Source organism: Lissotriton helveticus, chromosome 11, assembly GCF_964261635.1.
Source record: "Lissotriton helveticus chromosome 11, aLisHel1.1, whole genome shotgun sequence".
NCBI lineage: Eukaryota > Metazoa > Chordata > Amphibia > Caudata > Salamandridae > Lissotriton > Lissotriton helveticus.
Genome location: NC_136072.1, coordinates 356,320,924 through 356,343,008, shown reverse-complemented (window position 1 = coordinate 356,343,008; position 22,085 = coordinate 356,320,924).

The window sequence follows — 22,085 nt, the reverse complement described above, 5'->3', positions numbered from 1 at the left end:
AGGGAGGGACCAGACTTCATGGAGAAACGCACTACCTAAGGGCTCATAGCGACCTATGGCAATGTATCTCATACAATTTGTAAACTTATACAAAGCAAAAGGTAAAGTTATCAAACCGTGGATAAGCCACGTTGCAGCGTTGGCCTCTGCCACAGAAAAAGGCAAGGACTCCAGTCTCTCAATATGTAACATAGAAAATGAAGCATCTCGCATGGAAAGCAAGCGCTGCTTGTCAGTCAAATTAAAAGGGGCAAAGAGAGAAGAAACATTCATGTAGGTCCATGGCACCTTGCCAGATTTAAGCGTTTGAAGGGTCCATGCAAATTGCATGATAGAACGTAATTGATTCTGACCATGGTACAACACAGACACTTCATCGTGCACAATATCCACTACAGAAGACACAATATTATCTAAAGTGTAAATGCGGGAAGAAAGCATGTTAATACTATTATCTACCACAGCAAGCACTTTTTCTAGATTGGCTTGATCTATAGCTCTAAGGCGTGTCGCTGCCTCAATCTGTGACGTCTTCCAGATTTCATTGTAAACAGCATATATCCATCTTTTTGATCTACCACTAGCCGGGCCTTTTATGAAATCATTTAAATCTACATCATCATTCAGACTTGCAAGATGTAATTTAACTGCAGACAATTTAGATTGTTTCAGCCAATTTTGACATAATTTGCCCACAGAGTAAGTTGTGACAGAATGTTCAGTTTCAAAACATGGATCAGGTCTGACCTGTGTAAAGCCAACAGATAAACCCAGAAAACGGTGCTGGCATGAATCAGCACTCCTGTGCCACATCAGCCAACCATTTGGATCCATACTGGATATGTTAAAGGATGAATTCAGCAATAGTGTTTGCAAATCCCTAATCGAAAACTGAGTATAATTACTCCAGCCAGAATATTCTTCTAACTCAGGGATGGTTGGAGTATTCAATTTTTTAGAAGTAGCCAATCCAAAGCATGTTGTCTGTGAAATAGAAGAATTCAAAAACAACATTTGATTCGGGATAAGACAAGCACGGTGCAAAGCCTCTGTGCCTTGTACCTGCCAGCTTTTAGAACCCCAAACAGATTTTAAGTCAATAGTTTCCTTCCATAATTCATAGCCGCCAACAGCTAGCTGATCAAGAAAGGACTTCAAGTACAACAATTTGGTATCGGTAAGTCTAACCTTGGACATAGGCTTCTGTGTCATTTTGAAATAAAACGACTCGGGATTAGACTGATTGAAGTCAGTAAAATAAGTGTACTTTTTCAAAAAAGTACTTGAACTGCCTTGTTTAGGCGCTGGGCAATGCTCCCACTGTGTATAATTTACAGTACTCCTTCTGGATGTTGTTTTATGCAAGAAGTGATTGCCAAAATGTTGAAAGCAAAACAAATCACCATAATTAGCAGATTCTAAGTACAAATCTTCCACATCAAAGGCAGCATAGTATTTCAAATCAGAAAACAAAGACTCTACGGCCTGAACATCCCAATCATCAGAACGTATGTTTTGTTTCACTACATCCCCCATGTTAACTCTAAGCACATTAGGGACATTAACAACCTCGGTAGGGCCATGAATTTGAAACCTAACGGCATCCCACACTATCCCATCAAGGACAGGCCAAGCAGTGATGTTAACAAATGTCAAGTCTCTTTTCAATCTGTGTGCAGAATGTGATGAGGAAAGGGGGGCCAAAGTTCCATTTAGATGTCGAATGCATGTTCTTTCCATCGACATAGTGTCCATTCATAATTCGAAAAAACTAAAAAATAAACCCAAATGACATAAAAAGGTAAATGGAAAAAAGCACCAGCCAAACATATGTCCAAGGTGGAATTAAAAAATGTTTTCTAAATAAGCTGGCATAAACTGCAAAACGTGAGGGTTTCTTCGAGGCATTGGAAACAGTGTCAAATGAAAATCTGGATTCTGTGGCCAAACGGGCTTGCAGGTCAGGCATGGACAAGTCAGTGGGGTAAGTATAGCCTATTTCAGCAAGGTCCGCACCGGGCAAAGTACTTAATAAAGGACTGGAAATAGCAGGCAACTCGATTGCCACTTCAGTTTCATGATTAGAAGCAGTGGGCAAAACTGAATTTCTCACAATGGAAGGACAGGAAACAGCCGGTGTAATGCTAAGAAGAATCGGCCACTCTGTGTATCTTGACACTGTCAATTGAGATAAACCTGTTTTCCTTACGACCAGGAAGTGGTGGTAAAATGACTGTTCTTGTGCCCTTCACTCCAAGTACTGGAACCGGAGCTCGATAGGAAGGACCAAATTCTTTCTTGTTATCGATCTTCTCTCGAACCAGTTCTCCAACTTGGGGTAGCCAGCTGACTACCGGGATCTGCAACGCAATATCCGACGTGGAGGGCAAATGTTCCTTTGCAAGACTGTCTCTGGTCTTTTGTAGATCCTGTAAAACATCACAATGTTCATCTACGTCAAAGGTTGTGGCGCGAGCCACGCAGTCTAGACCGTCAAGGTCAGAGACGTACATCTTGATGCCAAAGAGCATTTCGTATGGGGTCCGCCCACCCAGAGACCTTCTAGGGAGATTATTAAGAGCACGCTGCACTCCATAGAGGTGGGCTAGCCAGTTTCTGCCAGTGCCTATAACTCGAGCTGTCAAAGATTGCTTTAAATCACGGTTCATTCGCTCCACTACACTATTACCCTCAGGTCTGTAGGGAGACGAAAACTTGACTTGGACCCCCAACAAACTCATGGCATCCTTATAAGCCTTAGAGGCGAAAGCCGGACCCTGATCCGAATGGAAGGTACCACAGGCAAAAATCCCTACAAAGATACGCAAATCTCTAATGACAGTCCGTGAATCAGCGCTGCAATGGGGCCAGACCCACACAAAGCGTGTGCATGAATCAACTGCTACTAAGATGTACTTATACGCAGTATCAGAGGAAAAAGGACCGCAGTGATCTAAATAAACACAACCTAGTGGTTTATTAGAAATGTACAACTGTGTCTGTGGCGGACGCGCAGCAGTCGAAGGCTTAATCTGCTGGCAAATGTCACAAAGAAGGACATAATCACGCGTCTGTTTGTACAGTCCCCGCCACCAGAAACGTTGTTGTAATTGAGTTACAGTGGCCGAGACGACCGCATGCGCAGACGCCACACCTTCATGTGCCGCTGTAATCAAGTCAGCCCTGCGATCCGAGTTGGGAATCAAACGTTCTCCAACATCAGGAATTTTCACAAAAGGAACCTTTTCGGGACTTAAGTGGTATGTGTACTTCGAAGGGAACCCCGTAGTATGTTTACCTCCCTTCTCAGTGGCAGCAACAGCCGCCAAAATGTCACTATCAATCTTACTTTTGGACCTAGTAACTGCTGCAACTAAGTATGGAGACACCGCTGATTTCACTGCTTCATCAGCAAGCGAGTTACCGACAGCGTGGACTCCAACACGCTGGTGGCCAAGAGTACGAATTACAAAAACGAGCGGCAACATAGCCTTAAGCTCCGCCACTTGAACCCAGATCATCTTATGTTTTATTGTGCTACCCTTGGAATCACGAAAGTCATTCTGAATCCAAAAGAACAAGTTTTCATTGTAAGACTGGACACAGTAGTAAGAATCACTTACAATAAGAGTAGTAACACTAGGATCAGCGTACTCCAACGCTAGTAAGAGAGCACGAAGCTCTGCCAATTGTGCGGTGCAATCTCCCAGAGGCAGCGAGTGTACCTCCCTGGATATGAATGCATCGTTCACCATGGGGCACCGACCACAATGGCGCAAGGGGAGACGTAGGCATGTTTTGAGCCATGCGCAACCTGCGCCGAACCATCAGTGTAAATGATGCAATGGAAGTCCTCCAAAGGTCGCATAGCTAGAGAAGCGGGATGAACAAACTCATACTGCAAGTACTCTTGCGACCGCAACGAGGCGTCAAAAATAAACGTGACATCCGTGGACATCAAGGATGCAGCCTACTGAATCCACAGAGGGTGCAAAGCTTTTGAATTTGGTACACTGGCTTTCGTGACTGCCTCCAAATGAGGACAGGGTGTAACAACCAACATGCGTTTCCCCTGTGACAGAGCTCGTTCCTTAAGAATCGCCATCTGCACAGCTGTTAAAACCTTTTCGACAGTGGGAAACCGCATCTCAGCCGAAGTGTACAAGTGTGACTTGTAAGCAATAGGTACTGTGTCTCCTTCATTAAAAGTGAGGTACGTGAAACCCACTGTCCCCGGTATTACTCTTATCACCAGGTTGGTATGGTTATCACGAGTCAGTAAGAACTTAGAAGCGAGCAGATCAGCCTGCAAGGATTGCAAGACGGCTGAGTGCTCAGGCAGCCAGCATGATTTGGAAAAAGTTGGTTGTATCAAAGCATACAAAGGCTTGATACGCTGGGCATATTCAGGAATGTATGTCCTCCCGAAATTTAAAAAGCCCAGTAAAGACTGTAATTTTTTCAGTGTTGTAGGAGCGCGCAACTGTGCGCATTTCTCCAAGAAGTGAGGAGCCAAACCTCTACCTTCATTGTTGAGCTCATAGCCCAGGAACAACACTGTGTACTCAGCAATGTGTGATTTTGCAAAGTTAAATTTGTAACCCATATCTGCAAAGTTACAAATAATCGAATTCACACGACACAGATGCTCCCAAATTTCGTCGTCTGTGAGATATATGTCATCCACATACGAACAAGCATCTGGGTCGATCCTCTCCAAAAGAGAGACTATGTGTGCGGTAAATATACCAGGACTATTCTTATAGCCCATTGGGAGACGCCGGAATTGTTTTTGGACCCCAGCGCACGTAAAACTGGTCCATTGGGAGCTTAAGCTATCCAATCTGTGGGCATAAAAACCGTTGGAAATGTCAAGCGTTGTTTTAAAACGCTTACGCACAAGACTATCCACTAGGGCAGAGCGGTGAGTATTCTGTACTGCACAGTTACGGCAATGCGAGTTTAAATGCCGGTAATCCAATACCAAACGATACGATCCGCCAGGCTTGGTCACAGTAAAAAGAGGATTATTCATCGGTGACACACACGTTTCAATAACTCCCTGATATTCTAATTGTTCAAGGATTTCCGCGACGGAAGCTTTTGCTTCACACCGAATGGGATATTGAGGTTGAGGCTGCGGCTGAGACCGCAATGGAATTTTGTGGCAAGGGGATAATTTATCCCAACCACATTGATTACGGTACAGAGCCGATGCGAGAGCCCGAGCCCACTCTTCTGCAAAATGCTGCGCATGCTCTTTCGAGACAGTGTTCGTGAAACTGGGGAGGATCACCTCCTCCCCTCGCGGCGCCGCGAGCACAAAAGGTGGGGGCCAGTCAGCCTCCGAAAGCAAAATATCATACGTAGAAGAAAGATTTTCCCAAAATACCCCTTTGATGGTACGTTGTATGTCACCTTCAATTAACAGGACAATTTCATAAAGTCTTTCAGGGGGAGCAAGTCTTGTATCTGCTTTTTCTATTACAACGTAGACATCAGTCGCTGTCACCCTCAGTAGTGGACGCAGCGCCTCTCTCACTATGGTAATCTCCGCCGCGCTGTCCAGCAAGGTCAGAGCCCACGTCAGATTCCGAAGCCGCGTTCTCACTATCTGTGGCATATCGATGCGCTGTCAAGGCTGTGACTTTCTTTTTCGCAAACTGCGGTCTTTTTGGCGTAGAATCCTCCTGCTTCGCTGCGCCGTCTGTCTGGCGGGGCTGGCCACGTCCTTGTTGGCCACCACGTCCCCTACCGCCTCCTCCTCCACCGGTCTTTGGGGCCGATGAGTCCTGAAAGTAACGAGGAGAGCGTTGATCAGAAACCTGAAATCGATCAGGTGATTTAATCATCGCGCGATCGCGCAAATCATAAACTCTCTCTGTCGGCGCAGGAACATGTGGCGCAGGATAAGAATCCTGAGTCTGCTGTTGTTGCTTCCCCTGTTTCTGATTTTTAGGCCAATTTTGTTTTTTGGACTTGGGCTGGACATCTGCTGTAGCAGGCTGCCCTTGTGGTTGTTTTTTCTCCTTGATAGGAAAATATTTCAGACCTTTACTTGTGCGACCTATAGTTTTATATGCGGCCACAACAATCTTCGCTAACTGTCGGGGTTTTTCGGCATCGGGTAGAGCAGCCAAAGCATTCGACACCTGAAAGTTCACCGCATCTCCCTTTATATTGGAGAGGATGAGATGGCTAACAATCTCAAAAGAACCACACAGGCGCATACCCAATTCAACCGCTGCTTCAGGTCCGTGATCATCCTGAACACGCTTAACGATCGTAGGCAGTATGGACATAGACGGGGTGCCGAAACACCTCGTATAAACGGCCGTAAAAGTTTTCCCCCAACTTTCACAGTCAACGAGTTCAGGAGTTAAATCCTTAGGCAAAGTAATCGTCAACATTCTATGTTTATCAGCAGGAGTAGAATTCGGAAACACCGCCTCCAGTTGGTCAAATTTCTCGGCAAGCCAGAAAGGGAAATCATCTTTGTCATCGGGTCGCTTACCAAAAACCGAATTGACCATAACCGGATTGAGCCTCAAACCGCCATGTTCCGTTTGAACGTCCGGACCCCCCGGGGGACCTCCCGGGAGATGACGACCTATGTATTGCACTAATGCACGAATCACGGCAATCGAGACAACATGTAGTCTGCGAATATCCGCTAAGGGACAAGCGCCGTGATTTGGGTGCGGGGTGAATCCACCCAATGCAGGCCAATTTGTGCCTGGAATGGACAATGGACCCAACCTCGCAGCGGACAAAGAGTGGGGTAGGGCGCCATCAAACCAAACGCGATGCTGCCAATGATCAATAGGTATTTCCAGTGCCCTGTACGGTGTATACTCAGCCGGTACAAGGGAGGGTGTGTAGGTGTGGAACACAGCAGAATTTGCGTCCACTCCCGGAAACGTTACCCACGAATAAAACAGTTTGAAAGGGTACGCCGGATCTGCACACACCACTAAAATCACAGCCAAACCATCTAAAGGGACTTGGAAAGCCTGTAAATGGTTGCGCACCGCAATGCGACTATGCTGCGGGATGGCCACAGCCTGCGCCATGATTACACCGGAATTACTGAAAAACAAAGGAAACTTTGTAGCACAACTGGGTAGTAATTCAAAGAAACCGTTTTAGATAGATTCAAGCTTGAAAGGACCTATTTAAAAAAATAGGTAGGTTTCTCCGACACCACCGTTTTCTGGAAACGACAGTGAAGGGGTTAAGGTTTAAACGATATACTACTCGAGTGTCATGATATAAGACCACCAACGTATGGGGGCCATGTAGCAGGGTTTCTGTTCTCCCACAGAACTGTGCACAGAGGATTGGAACCTCAGCGAATTAGGGTGACCCAAAACTCACCTTAGTACCCAACAAACCCCTTACCGAGCTAGCTACAGTGTCTCATTGGTCATAACAAACTCCCAATGTTTAGACAAACCAGAACATGAACGGAACACATGAGCACTCTTTCGTTATACAATCATTTCAAACCAAAACGTGGAGTAAATGAGGACACGTGCACATTTGAAATATTTATTTACTAATGCCGTTTTCTCAGGCGCAGTATCTTAGATAATACAAGGAAACATATTATCAGAAGCAAAGTTATCAGTATAGTTACTAGTCCATAGAAAGCAAATGGTGACAGCATGTTAACATGCTGTAATGAATAAGGGTTAACAACACTTATTTCTCACCCTCCCTAACTCACATATTATATTAATAGCTAAGAAGGTCTCTTTGGGTTTTAGCAGGGCGGGCCCATACCTCAGGATCCTAGAATGAAGAGATCACATCAGCATACACCAGCTCTCTCTGCATGCGAACAGCATCAAGTGTGTTTGTGTGCTTCAAGCAAAGCAATATAAAACCCGCCTAAAGCCCAAAGTTGGCAGAAGCTGCACTTATGTTATGTCTATGAAGGCGCGAAGATCAGACCTCATAACAATTCTGTATCGTGTTATTCCTGAAGCTTCAGCACTCTCTGTACAGACATAGTTTATTAAGCAAAGCTGATATCAGAGTAATAACATATTATTCTCATGTAAACCACAACGAACTACTAGGTTGAAAGCTAAATCAACAATTAAGTGTTGTGTGCAGAAGCAGCAAAAGGAAAAATGGCGTTTAAACATGTAATGAGCCTATGCTAACTTAACGCATTATAAAGATATACAGTAGCTATATGACAAGGAAGGTAGTGTTCAGTAGGATTTATTGTATTTATGTATGGTTCTATCGGTAGACACTTTTTTTTTTTTTTTTTTTTTGAGTTCAACACTGCTTTATTGGGTAATATGGTAGAGAGTACACAGCTGCTTGTGCCGACAACCCGGAGGCCGGCAGCGTAGCACACAAAATAATACACAGCCTTTTAACCGGCATCCCTGAGGCCCGGAGGCGTAGCGTATGTATGACCAAGGGGTATAGCACAGTCAGTGTTTCGTGGCACTTGAAGGATGAACTGCAGCAGAACAGTGTTTTCAGAAATAACATTCAGTATAGAAACATTAAAGAAAAAACAAAAAACTCCCCAACCAGAAAGAAACTCAGAGGCATTTCAGACATCTACAGAAATCGGTAGGTATGAAATCAATAAAGCATCAGCGATAGGTAAAGACTCTTATGACATAACAGCAGCATTGTGGTACAGTCAATTTTCAAGCCAAGGAGGCCGTCAATAGTGATAAGCACAGTATCGTGGAATGTGAATGTGGGAACGAAGGGTAAAGTTGTGTGGGTGTGCCCCAGAACAGTGTATCCCAGCGCGAGGACAGTAGGTCCCGGTTACCAGTGCCCAACATGAGCAGTGTATTGGGCGTCAGGAGCAATGGGCAACATTAGGGTCGGAGGACTCACCGCCGGTCAACACCAGGGGCATCGTCAGAGGCGCCACCCTCATTCGATCGTGTTAGAAGATATGTCACCAGGGGACCCCATATATCTTTAGGTCGGCTGGATAGAGGCAATAGTTCAGTGAACGTGGTGTATTGGTCTTGACAATGGGTCAGATCTGCCAGCCACTCCTTGAACTTGGGCGCCCTGCCCCGGCCCCAACGACAGGCCACGCGCCGTTTGGCCAGCAGCAGTGCGGTGTCAATAAATTTTCGGCATGTATTAGGGACCTGCGGTGTATATCCGAGAATTGTCACCAAGGGGTCCACGGGCACCCTGTTGCCAGTCATATCCTCGAGGGCTCCCGACACTTGCTGCCAGTATAGTGCCACCGGAGGGCACTCCCAGGCAAGATGCAACATATCCGCCTGAGCAGCATGACAACGCGCACAGCGGTCATCCTCTGCCAGACCAAATCTATGCTTTTTAACTGGTGTATAGTACATCCGCTGTAAAAATTTGTAATGTATAATTTTCAATCTGCTGCTGGCAGATATGCGAGAGGTGAGCGCACAACAGTATAACCATTGTTCGTCCGTGACGTCGGTGGTCAGCTCAGCGGACCAGCGCGAACGGGCACTAGAGTCTGGCGTCATGGCCACACTCCTGAGTTGGCGATAGAGGCCAGAGACCAAATGAGTCCCATCTTGGGAGCATAACAAGAAATGCAGGGGAGGCAGAGCCTCAGGCTCATTTGGGAAAGAGGGTAAGATGTCCCTCATCCCCGCACGTAATCTCACATAGTAAAACAGGTCTAAGGGAGTGCGGGCATGTGCCGCGAAGAAAAGGTCTGCCGTTTTGAAGCTCCCGTCAGCAAACAGGTCGCCCCAGCAGGAGACATTTATCTTTGCACAGAGGTTACGAAAACCCTGTTCCCACAGTAGGATGAGATTAGGGTGGTAGGCAAGCGGCAGCTTAGGTGAGTAGGGCAGGGGGCAGGACAAGCGTTTCGCTATCCGGCGCCATGCATCCATCGTGCACGAGACCGAGGTGTTCGGCGTGGTGATGGACGATTCCGGACAATGGAGCAATCCACTTAGTGGAAGGGGGTGTACTATCCAGTCTTCAACTGCTATATGTGGCATAAAAGGCGTGGGAGTCATCCAGTGGTAAGCGTAGTGCGTTTGTGCACATAGATAATACTCCATAAAATCAGGGATATCAAAGACACCTTTATCATAGGGTAGGGTAAGCGTGGACCATTTAAGCCGGGGGTGCTTGCCACCCCAAAAAAGCCTACTCACTTCCATCTTCAGTGTCTTAAAGAAAAAAGCGCCCGGAAAATAGGGAATGTTAAGGAAGAGGTAGAGAAAACGGGGAAGAATAACCATTTTGATAAGGGACGCTCTGCCGGCCATGGAAAGCGGTAGGGTAATCCAATGATCCACGGTGGAGGTCAGCTTGGTGATAGCCACTCCATAATTAGATCGCAGTGTCTCCTCCCTATCCCGGGATATACGGATACCCAGGTATCGGAGATCCGTCCGGCACCACTCCAACGGGTAGTCAAGAGGAAAGTCCACCACCGCAGCTGTCAAGGGGAAGAGTTGGGATTTGGACCAATTGATGTGCACCCCAGACATCCCGCCAAACATGATGAATTCTCTGAGTAAGGGATTCAGGTGTATCTCGGGGTGTTTAACATATATGGTAATGTCATCAGCATAAAGGGATACGTCAATTTGTCGCTGTAGGCACTGTATCGCCCCGTCTCGATGTAGTTGACGCAGGCGACAGGCGAGAGGCTCAACCGCTATGGCAAATAGTAAGGGAGAGAGCGGGCATCCCTGGCGCGTGCCCCTGGTGATATCAATAGGCTGCGACAGGCGACCGTTGATCAATATTCTCGCCGTGGGGTGAGTATAAAGCAGACGGACCCAAGATAAGAACAAAGGTGGGAACCCCATGCTAGCCAACACCGAAAAGAGGTAGGGCCATTCGACAGAGTCGAAGGCTTTAGTCGCATCCAGGAAAACGGCTGCGATAGGTATGTCAGGATGAACCGTGCGCAGAAGAGAAAACAGGGTGCGAAGATTGTGTGAAGTAGACCGGCCAGCCACAAAGCCAGATTGATCCGGTAGCACGATTTGAGTCATCAGTAAGGACAATCGGGTGGCCAGAACTTTAGCAAGAATTTTTACATCGCAGTTTAGGAGGGAAAGTGGGCGATAAGAATCGCAGGAGCAAGGGTCCTTACCGGGTTTCAGAAGAGAAGTGATAACCACTTCACGCATGGAGCCAGGAAGAATGCCATCACTAAGGGACTCCGAGTATACCTCGCGCAACACGGGAGCCATTATGTCTATGTAGGCTTTGTAAAACTCGGCAGGGATGCCATCTAGCCCAGGGGCCGTACCATTCTGAAGGGACATAATGGCTTCCCGGATCTCGTCAAGTTCGAAAGGTGCCGCCAGGAACGCTCTGTCCCCATCGCTGAGCCAGCAGAGTGCCACATCCTTTAAATAACTGGTATATGACACTTCGGAGCCCGTGACAGAGGTGTATAACGCGTGATAGTGTGTAGTGAAAGTGTGCAGGATGTCATCGGGGTCTCTAAGTGTGGTGCTGGATGTATCCTTGAGTTCAACTATAATATTGCGACCCTTAGGAGTCTCAGTGAGCATTGCAAGTACCTTCCCAGGTCGATCCCCTTCGCAGTATTTCCTGGCCTGCCAGTGTTTACCACGAAAATTGGCTTCCCTGGAGACCTCTTCCTCATATCTAGAAAGTGTCTCTCTGAAAGTTGCATGTAGTGTAGTGTCAGTGTCCTCCACCATCCGGCATTCCAGGTCCCTCAGTTCACCCTCCAATGTGTCAATAGTACGGAGTATGTCGCGTAGGACTCCACAACTCTTGGAAATGCAGTATCCCCTGATGGTGACCTTAAACGCCTCCCATATGTGTTCAACCGAGTCCACAGAGCCCTTATTTCTAGGGAAAAAAGCAGCTATCTCTTCACCCAGTTCAGCTCGGAATACAGTGTCAAGCAATATGTTAGGGCGGAGTCTCCAGTGTGGTCTAGGGCTATCCCACCCCGGAATGTGGAGTTGAAGCATGACAGGGCTGTGGTCAGAGTATGTCCTGGGTAAGTGCATTCCCCCCTTTAATGTTAATGCTATTTCTTCGGTGACGAGAATATAATCCAGGCGCGCCCACGTGCCTGTGTGAGACGTAAAGTGCGTGCCCTCCCTCCTGAGTGGGTGCAAGTGTCTCCAGGCATCAAGCAGTCCGCCCTCTGTGAGCACCCCCTCCAACGTCTCACGCGCTTTAGGTTTGTAAGTGCACATCCCATCCGCCCTGTCCAGATGAGGCACTAGTGCCAGGTTGAAATCACCTCCCCAGATGACGTGACGTGATCCTATAGCCATGATCTTGCCCCATAGTGTAGAGAAGAAGGCAGGGTCGTCCGTATTCGGTGCATATGCAACAGCAAACGTGAAGGTATCTCGCCCCAGCCTGCCCCACATTAGTGCATACCGCCCCTCCCCATCCGTCAGTTCCCCACATTTAGAAAACGGAACATTGCGGGCCACAATAATAGCTACCCCTCTCGCATATGTGGAATACGAGGAGAACACTCGGTCTCCAGCCCATCTACTAGCAAAAGTTGGTTTAGTACGTGGCGGCAGGTGGGTTTCCTGTATCATGGCGACCTGCACATGATGTCTATCCAGATAGGCTAGTATACTGCGACATTTCTTAGCATTATTCAGACCACAAACATTCCAAGACATGATCGTTAATTGAGAGCCAACATTCAGAGTAGCCATAAGTAGTTCATCAGCAAAAATGACAGTACCAACCAATGTAATAGGTGCGGTTCAAAAGCAGTCCACCAAGCCAGATGCATAATCAGGCGTACAATCTGCATACCCAGTCTGAGTGATAGTTGCCTCGTCTTAGAACAACCAACCCCCCCTCCCACCCCAGCATCCCAATCATGCCAGCGGCCGATGAGCCCCCCCCACCTCCCCCCCCCAAACAACCCCTCCCAGTCTCTGCAACAACAACAACAAAAACAGTAGTAGTCCCAGGGGGAACACCCTGTAGGGGTTAGGCATAGAGTGTGCACAGCACCCTCCCGGTCCCTAGCTCCCATCTGTACCGCCCTTGGCGGAGCATAGGGCCTAGAGAGTGGGCCTCGATGTACGTTACCACAGGTGTGTTGTATCCTCGCAGGTTCGAGGCAGGTATTCAGCGTAGCGTTCGCAAGTAGGATGATGGACGTCATGCAGTACGTAGAAAGGAAATATCCAACCTAGTCTACACGGGTATTCAAGGAGCATCCTGTGCCGGCGGCAATTCCTCATCGGATACCTCCGCCTCAGCTTCTCGTTCATCTCTTGGTGCTCTCCTGAGCGATTTTAAGAAGTCCTCAGCCTTCTGTGGATTCGTGAAGAAGCGCTGCGTGCCCTGATGCGTGATCCGCAGTTTTGCCGGATACAGGAGGGCATAATCTATCTGTGCCTCGCGCAATTTCTTTTTCACTGGGAGAAATTTGCGTCGTTCCTCCTGCACCATTGTCGTAATTTAGCAGCGATTAGATTAAGCATTAGCAGAAGACATCCTGTATTTAGAGACTATCTTGTCTTTTTATGGAATCCATTTTGTATTTGGCAGCCATTTTAGATGGCCATGTGCTCACCATGTACTCAGTCCTATCTTGCTGTTCTCTGCTTGGTATATTTAGCCTCTTCCTCCTACTTTGCACATGCTCAGTTGTGCTTGCAGCTGCTAATATTCTGTAACTGTCAGGATGTGCTTGCTAGCATTGGCAAAACTGTTAGCTCCTCCTACTTGTCGACTGTGCATTTTCTGTATGACCATCTATGTGTGTAACTCTTCTTATGTGCACTTGTACTGCCCTTTTTTAGCCACTGTGAGGGTATATAAGAGATACTGTGGCCTTCAGTCCTCAGACCATCTCATACAGAGTGCTGCGGCTTCTGTGTGACATGGCCTCACTTGTTGTAATTTAATAAATATGTTTCTCTTGATTACAGATTCTGTGCCAATTTTTTCATGCTGCTTTAAAGGATCAGGTGTTAGTGCAAACCCCTGAGATGGGATTTTTGATTTCCATCATTTGGCGCGCCAACTTGGGGCTCATCAGAGCGGTGACTATCTGAAGGAGTGAACTTATCAGGAGTCAGACATTTACTGAGGAAGACAAGGCAGGATTCTACTAAAGGAGGTACCAATTCTGGGGGTTCTTAGTCTCTGTAGCCCAGTCTACTTCTGATCTTACTGATGTTTGATCCTCCACATGATGGCACCCCTGACTGAGAACATTTCTGGCGTGAATATTTTAAAAGAAAAGACTGTTAGGTCATTCAAAACTTTGCAGATAGAACCTGGACGCTCGTGCTTGGTAAGAACCATTGTATGGTAATTACTGTGAGCTTATGGTAGCCAGTGACTCGCAAGGCAGTTTTAGGATACGCTTGCTGTGGCTTATGGATATGGATATGGATATGTATGGATGATCGATCATATTTATGATATGGATTATGTGATATATGCGTTGCAACACATGTAGGCAGGTAATGTGGAGATGTTTCTCCATTTATGGTTATGAGCGGCGCAATGATTAAGTGCCATTTTAGATTATGATAATGCATATTTTGCATTATGTTTGTTTGCATGCCTGTTCCAAACTCACATGTAAAATGTGTAGTTTTATGAGAGGTACCATAGTGAGATATGAATTGAATTAGCCGGCTTCCCCTAGAGGGAAAACTTAAAATAGGTTTTAGGTATGAAAACATATTTCTTCCTTGGTGAAATTTTTCCCCAGAGAATTTAAATATGCCCATAATACATATGAGGATCCTTTGTTCTGTCGAATTTTATGTATGAAGATATGCAGAGCGGTTTTTGGTGTTCTGCCAGCCTGAATTAGTGAATTGAAAGTATTTCTACTTCAGTTTTTAGAATACTGTTGAGAATAGGGTTTCTCCTTGTAAATATGACTTACCACTGGTATTTACACAGGTGGTTTGGATGCAGTCTGTTTTGTTTCTGGCTTTAGTGTTGACCCATGGTTTAAAAGGTGTGTTTAAATGTCTAGCTGGTTTGTGGGTTTTTCCCATTCATGTAACTTTTGCTTGTACATTGCGTCGTCGCTATTTATGAAACATGGCTAAAGCGCGCTGTATTGTGTGTCTTTTGTGTTTTACCCCTTTTCTGTTTATGTCTGTATTGAGCTCAAATGTATTTTTGTGGGTATTTTTGATGTTTTCAGTCTGTTAAACATAATGTTAGATTAATTAATATTGGATAAAAATTCGATAGAAATTCAGGAGTGACCTATGTGATGTGCTAACATAACTATATGTTGCTCTTTAAAGTTATAGGGTAAGGAATAGCGCATATGTACAACTGTTAAATGTTTAAGGGATGAAACTAAAAATTCTTATTCACTAGGAATATTAAAGGCCTATAGCAGAAAAATGAAATTGTGTGTTTTTGTAGCCAACACACTCATAGCGTGTTTACTTAATATACATTGCATTAAGATGCTTACAGGCAAAACAGTTTAGCTGGAGTGAGTTTTTCTGAACTTAAAATATGTATTCTTAAACACGCATTTCAAAGCTTGGAATGTCTGTTTTTAGTAAGGCTGCCTCCAGGAAATTCAACACTGGGTAGGGCCTGCCGTCAAGGACACAGCTGTTATTTTCGCAGGCCTAGTTTATTTAGCCAGGACTTCTTCCTTAAGTTAAACGTGCAACTTTGCATTTCAGAGTGTTATTTTGGAAGCAAGGTTTACAAAAATAAGGTTAATTATTTGTGTCACAGACAGACATTTAAATTGCGGTTTCCTTCTCTTTTAGCATTTTTTTGGTCAGTACATGTCTAGCCCTGTTGCTAAAATCATTGTCCTTTTCAAACAAAAGTGGCGCGAAGTTGTCGTATATTTAAAATTGAGCTTATGTACTTAGGCTTGTGAATAGTTGCTCTAAAAACATAAGCAAGGGGCAGATTTAGAATAGGGATGCAGCTTGGTTTTAAATATAGGATTATTACAAAAACGAAATATGGAGAGTAATTTTTTAATTATGACATAAAAAAAAATATTTTGAAAAAAAAATAAGTGCTTTTTAAAATCGTTTTTTGATATTCATAAAGCTTAATACTCATACTGTGACCTCCTAGCATTATAATTTAATTTAAGTTGTGCAGTACTGCATAATGAGGACATTTATGTATGGGACCTTCACTTGGCGCAGGCGTAAGAAGTCATTTTTTTTTAAAGATTTACATGAGATATGTCTAAGTCCGATTTCTGCAATCTCTAAAGAACATTTTGAGGATGATTAATATGTAACACAATTATAGGTTATTTATTTCTAAGTGCCTCAAATTGCAAAAACGATATTGAGTTAAATAGACCATTTTAAAAGGCTTTCTTGCCATTTAAACTAGTTTTATAATGCCTTAGGCTTCAGTGAATGCATACATTCAAGTATAATACAAATGTGCACGTTTGCTTTTCCATAGCTTAGTGAGTTAATGTGCCCAGCGCAGAGGCTTATGTTTAATATCAGGGTTGAAAGTTTTGATTTCAGCGGGGCCTACTGAGCCATTTATTTATTTAAGGTTGATACAATATTGCATGGGATAGTGACACACATTTATTATGAAGCTGGTATGGTGTGTTATGTTCCATGAATTATTCACAGTAAATGTGTTAATGCTCTGAGAATAAATAAATTGTAGTTCTCTAAAAGAAGTAATATATTTAAAAGGTCTTTTTTTAAATAGGGTTGATTATTGCACAGACTTGCAGAGACTTATTGTCTTTGTCAGTTTCACAGTGAGGTTACAAGAAAGCTTGGTGCTCCAGCCAGATTTTGACCTTTAGGTCAGTGTGGTGGGGGCTTAGGAGTATGTGACAACAAATGGTGAAATGATTGCTTGGAAAAGCTTCACGCAAAGGAGCCATTCACGTCGACATTTGAAGAGTGCATTCCTGACACGGCTTTTTATAAACAGCAGGGCCTAACCTGGGGGGTTGGTGTAAGGGACACGCAGAGGCTGTGAAAGAGTTTTTGCTTAAGAGATTTTGTACATTTACAAAAGCTGGGTGGTTCCACTTGAGATTTTGCGTGTTATGTGAAGTATTGGCTGTATGATGAAACAAAGATGTGTTTTTATGACTTCTTTGAAATGAATTATTTGTGCATTTTCATGTTTTTTGCATTTCTTCTATGAATTTTCCCTGCTTTTCCTGTGTGTCTGACGCGACACAGTAAGTTATATTTGACAAGCTGATCTTCACTGACTGCTTGATCTGCTGTCAAAAGGGTGAGGATGGATTAAAAGAAGGTGTTATTTAGGTATAAGTCTGACAAAATTAAAATGGGCCCAAATGGTTTTTTTTTAATGTTATTGGAGTGTTTATTGTGCAGAAAGTGCATGAAATGGTGTTGCATGCTATTGTGTTTTTCTGTGCTTAGGTATATAGCAAAGTATATCTGATGGCTTGGCATGAAATGTCCTATATTATGTATGTTTGTGATCCATGTTGGTGCTTTTGTAAGTTTTGCTGTGTTGTGAAGGGATGACATGACTATGTATATCCTTTGAGCAACAGTGGTTAAAACTTGTTAAGTGGTAAAACTTGCTGATACTAAATTATGATATATGATATTGTTATATTGTGAGCAAGAACAGACAGCACTTCACCAAGTGCATGCCTATGTGGTTATAATATATACAGCAAAGTGTGTCACCTTTACTCACGTTACTGCTCTTTTCCCTTAAGGAAGAGGCAGCCTCACATTTATATTTCCTTGATTGGACCTAAGGAAGCAATTATAGATCTGTGACTCTTATGCAAGGTGACCTAATTTCTATATAGTATTAGTTAAATGATGTTCTGTCTTAAAAGGAAACCAGGTTTCATTTTCCCCGAGAAAGGAAGGAATGGGATCACTAGCTGAGATTACCGTAGATGGTGTAGTGGCCAGCGGTAGAGTTATAATATGTGTACTATTTTTGACTTTTTTGTATCACCCATGCTCTTGGCATTATGTCACAAACTTGATTATCACCCAAGTCATTTTTTGTCCTTCCTATGGATTTTTCTTTTGCTGCTTCTCCCCTGATTGATGTCACATTGTGCCTAGTTTTTGGGGATTTTAGCTGTGTTCTAGTCCTATTTTCTTTTTCGTTTTTCTTTCACCATTTAGAGGTTTACATTTCCAGACTACAGTGATGTATCAGGTTCCTCTATAATATGTGTAATTCCCTTTTGTATGACCAAACTGGTTTTCAAAATTTCTTCAGGCCTACTCTGATGTTTTCTAGTCTGACTGATAGGGTAGTGATAGATTATAGTAAGATCAGTTGTCCACCTCAATAGGAGATACTTTCACGAGTATTTAGTATGACAAATTCAAATGCCTATTCTAATTTGGTTTTTAGTTCTTTTTCCCTGCTGCTTTAATTTTTGGTGGGATCAGATGTGTCCTAATCATAGAAATACCAGGACTCTAGTTCTTGTCTGTTGTTTCTACATTGCTATTAGCTTTTGTATTGTATAGTCCACCTGACGCACAATTAGTCTACATGTCCCTGATAATCTGTATTATGTGATTTCTCTTTTTGAGGTGTTCTAGATAAGGAATTTAGGAACACCTACACTTAATAATTGAGGACAGTGTGTTTACCCCCTTAGACAATGTCACTATGTGTAAAAACATCCACTCAAACAGAATTTTCTATGTAGCTGTCTACCTTTAGATGGTAGAGGGTATGCTCTCACATGGAAACCCAATTGAAGAGGCTAGAGGTGCTGTTTTACCTACTACCTTTTGTCTTTGTACTCTATGACAATGACAGTATTTTGTTTTAGATCACTATAGTCCCATGGTGTATGGCCACTCCTTTGAAGATTGCAGGCCACCTGCTTGCAAATCCCCTGCAATGAATTGTTTTTTGTATACTTGCCAATAGGTCCAGCCTGTGTTTTTCTTTACTCTCACATAGATAGATGGAAGTGGTTCTTGGGTGCCTTGCTAATATATGGGGCATCCCAAGACTAGGAAGTATTTTCTAACACTCTGTTGATAAACTGTTTCTGTGCCTTGTCTAAAGACAATTTGTTCTGTCCACCAATAGATATTTGCTGCTGTACAAACCACTACCAGAGGGGCCCGGACATCAGATTCAGCCTGGGGAGTCAGCGTCAGCACCAGTGCAGCTTGAAGCCAAAGTGAAGGTAACCAGCACAGGCATTGCTGGCAACTAGGACCTCAGTGAAGGCGGAAGCCCTGTGATTAAGTGTGTACCCCTGCCACTGTTTTGAGCGAAAGACGGGGTCACAAATCAGAAAGGAGAAATCGTGGATCATGCCCAGCTGAGAGTCACAGACCGACCAGAATGGCAAGGAGGTTTTGCTTGAGGTGACCCCTTCTGAAATAAGGGTTGCTTCAGAGATCCTAGAATAAGGCCTCTGATTTCTGGTCCTAAAGTGAATACAAGTTTGCACCTTTGTTTGTTGGTCAAGTGATACCTGGGTACACTGGATGCAAATGTGTAGCCCCAACGAATGAGCAGTGCGCCAGCAGAGCAATACAGGAGTTAGGGAAGGACTTGAGATTAGGGTTCAAGTGCTGTGTCTCTGGTGCCTGTTAGATTGAAGTGAAGAGAAGTGGTGCACTGTTTGAGACACTGGACAGGATCGCTAAGAGCATTTGCCTGTTGGGTGACTGCCCTATCCTGAAAGAAGAGACTTTTTTCCTTGAAACTGGACTGTGATTCTTGAGTTGCGAGTTGTGCAGCTCCACCGTGGAAACAACAAGAGCCTGCCTGTGAGGCTCAAACGGACACAGGGAGAAGACTCCCCCTCTGGTTGGTTGTACAACGGCTTCAATTTCCCCAAGGACTTCCTCTTTTTGTCAATAATGTATCCCTTTAGTTGTCCCATTTTTGAAGAGCAGCCCTTTGCAGCTCTTGGTCCTAATTCCTATGGCCCTGTGTGGTCCTCCTGGTCCCAGATATGCTTGATGTTCTAGCCCTCATAAAAGGAAAATGTAACAGTCAATTGGAAAATGTTTTTATTAGATATGAGCTGTTAGCTATTCTGAAATTTAAAATGAATAGTCACTGAAATGCATAGGAGCCCTGAAAATGTCTACTAGATGATTTTAGGATTTGCTTTAGCTTAGGCCAAGAAAAATGATAATTCTGTTTATAATAGTGGCCATTGCTTTCTCCTACTGTCTGTATGTTTATTATGATCCAATGCCCGTTTTTCTTGGATCTCTGCTGATACCCTTAGTGAAATGTTTAGACTGGAAAATGCTCCCCTAGGAATAAATTAGGATATTGATAAATTGTGAAATTGAATGTACAAATATTTTCTATGTTCTTACTGGATCATGGGAATGTCTTCAACTAATGCTGAAAGGGTCGTCTGTCGTAATTTAGCAGCGATTAGATTAAGCATTAGCAGAAGACATCCTGTATTTAGAGACTATCTTGTCTTTTTATGGAATCCATTTTGTATTTGGCAGCCATTTTAGATGGCCATGTGCTCACCATGTACTCAGTCCTATCTTGCTGTTCTCTGCTTGGTATATTTAGCCTCTTCCTCCTACTTTGCACATGCTCAGTTGTGCTTGCAGCTGCTAATATTCTGTAACTGTCAGGATGTGCTTGCTAGCATTGGCAAAACTGTTAGCTCCTCCTACTTGTCGACTGTGCATTTTCTGTATGACCATCTATGTGTGTAACTCTTCTTATGTGCACTTGTACTGCCCTTTTTTAGCCACTGTGAGGGTATATAAGAGATACTGTGGCCTTCAGTCCTCAGACCATCTCATACAGAGTGCTGCGGCTTCTGTGTGACATGGCCTCACTTGTTGTAATTTAATAAATATGTTTCTCTTGATTACAGATTCTGTGCCAATTTTTTCATGCTGCTTTAAAGGATCAGGTGTTAGTGCAAACCCCTGAGATGGGATTTTTGATTTCCATCACCATCGGGGTAAAGTCCGGATATATGGAGAACGCAACACCATTATAATTCAACGAGCGCTGAGTACGGGCCGCCCTCAATGCAGTGTCCCGGTCTCGATAGTTCAATAGCCTCGCTATTATGGGCCGGGGTGGCAAGCCAGGTTTCGGTACAGGCGCTAAAGACCGGTGCGCTCGCTCAACAATGAATTGGGGGGAGAAAGCTTCGTCACCGATTGCCCCTTTAAGCATCTTCTCGACGTACAGCTCCATTCTGCCTGTGTCTGTGGACTCCGGCACATTCGTAATACGTACGTTGTTCCGGCGGCTGCGGGCTTCTAAGTCCTCATTTTTAGCCGCTATTATGCGAAGCAGATTGTCCATGCGGTTTAGTTGCGTCGTGTGTGTCGCGGAAACGTCCGCGCCATCAGAGACACGTTGTTCCACGGCCGTTAGCCGCTCCTCATGGCGATCCACCTTGTGGACTAGCGCGTCCAGCCGTGCAGTGACCCCGTCCACTTTTTCAACAACAGTTGCGAACCCTTGCCTCATTTCCCAAAAAAGGCTGTGGAGATCCAAGTCGGCTGACGGAGGCATAGCGGCCCTCGATGGGGCCCCGCTAGGACCGGGGCCGGTGGTTACTGTTTTGGCGCCTTTTTTGGCGCCTTCAAAACTTAATTTTGCTTGGCGGTTATCCGGACGCCCCATGATGGTCGCGGTTTCCAGCTGTCGCTATTACTTTCAGCGGGGTATATGAACAGGATGTCCAGGCAGGTAAGTGGATAGATAGCCGGTGGGCTAGCCAGGTCCCAAAAGTGATGAAGGCCACTGACGAGGACGTCGAGGACAGAGTGCAGCCGTTGTTGTTGTCGGGGGAAGGGCGCAGTGCTCCAGCCCCTCTCCGGACCCTCAGTGTCCACCCTGTAATGCTGGGGCGCAACAAGCAGTGGGAGTCGGAGCTGCCAGGAAATATCAGTTATGAGGGATCCGGTTCAATCCACAAGGCAGCCAGGAGATGAGTTGACGGGCGAGCAGCTCACCGGGTGCAGCCGGTGAAGGCCGGGCGTCTCCCGGTGAGCCTGGGCTGTGCAGCTCCCTCTGCCCGGGGAGCGAGGGCGAGGAGTCCTACCGCCGCAGTATTCTGCCGTTCAGCCTCCGCCCCCCCGCCGTGAGGCCCGGAGCGGCACCCTCCCCCCAGACACACG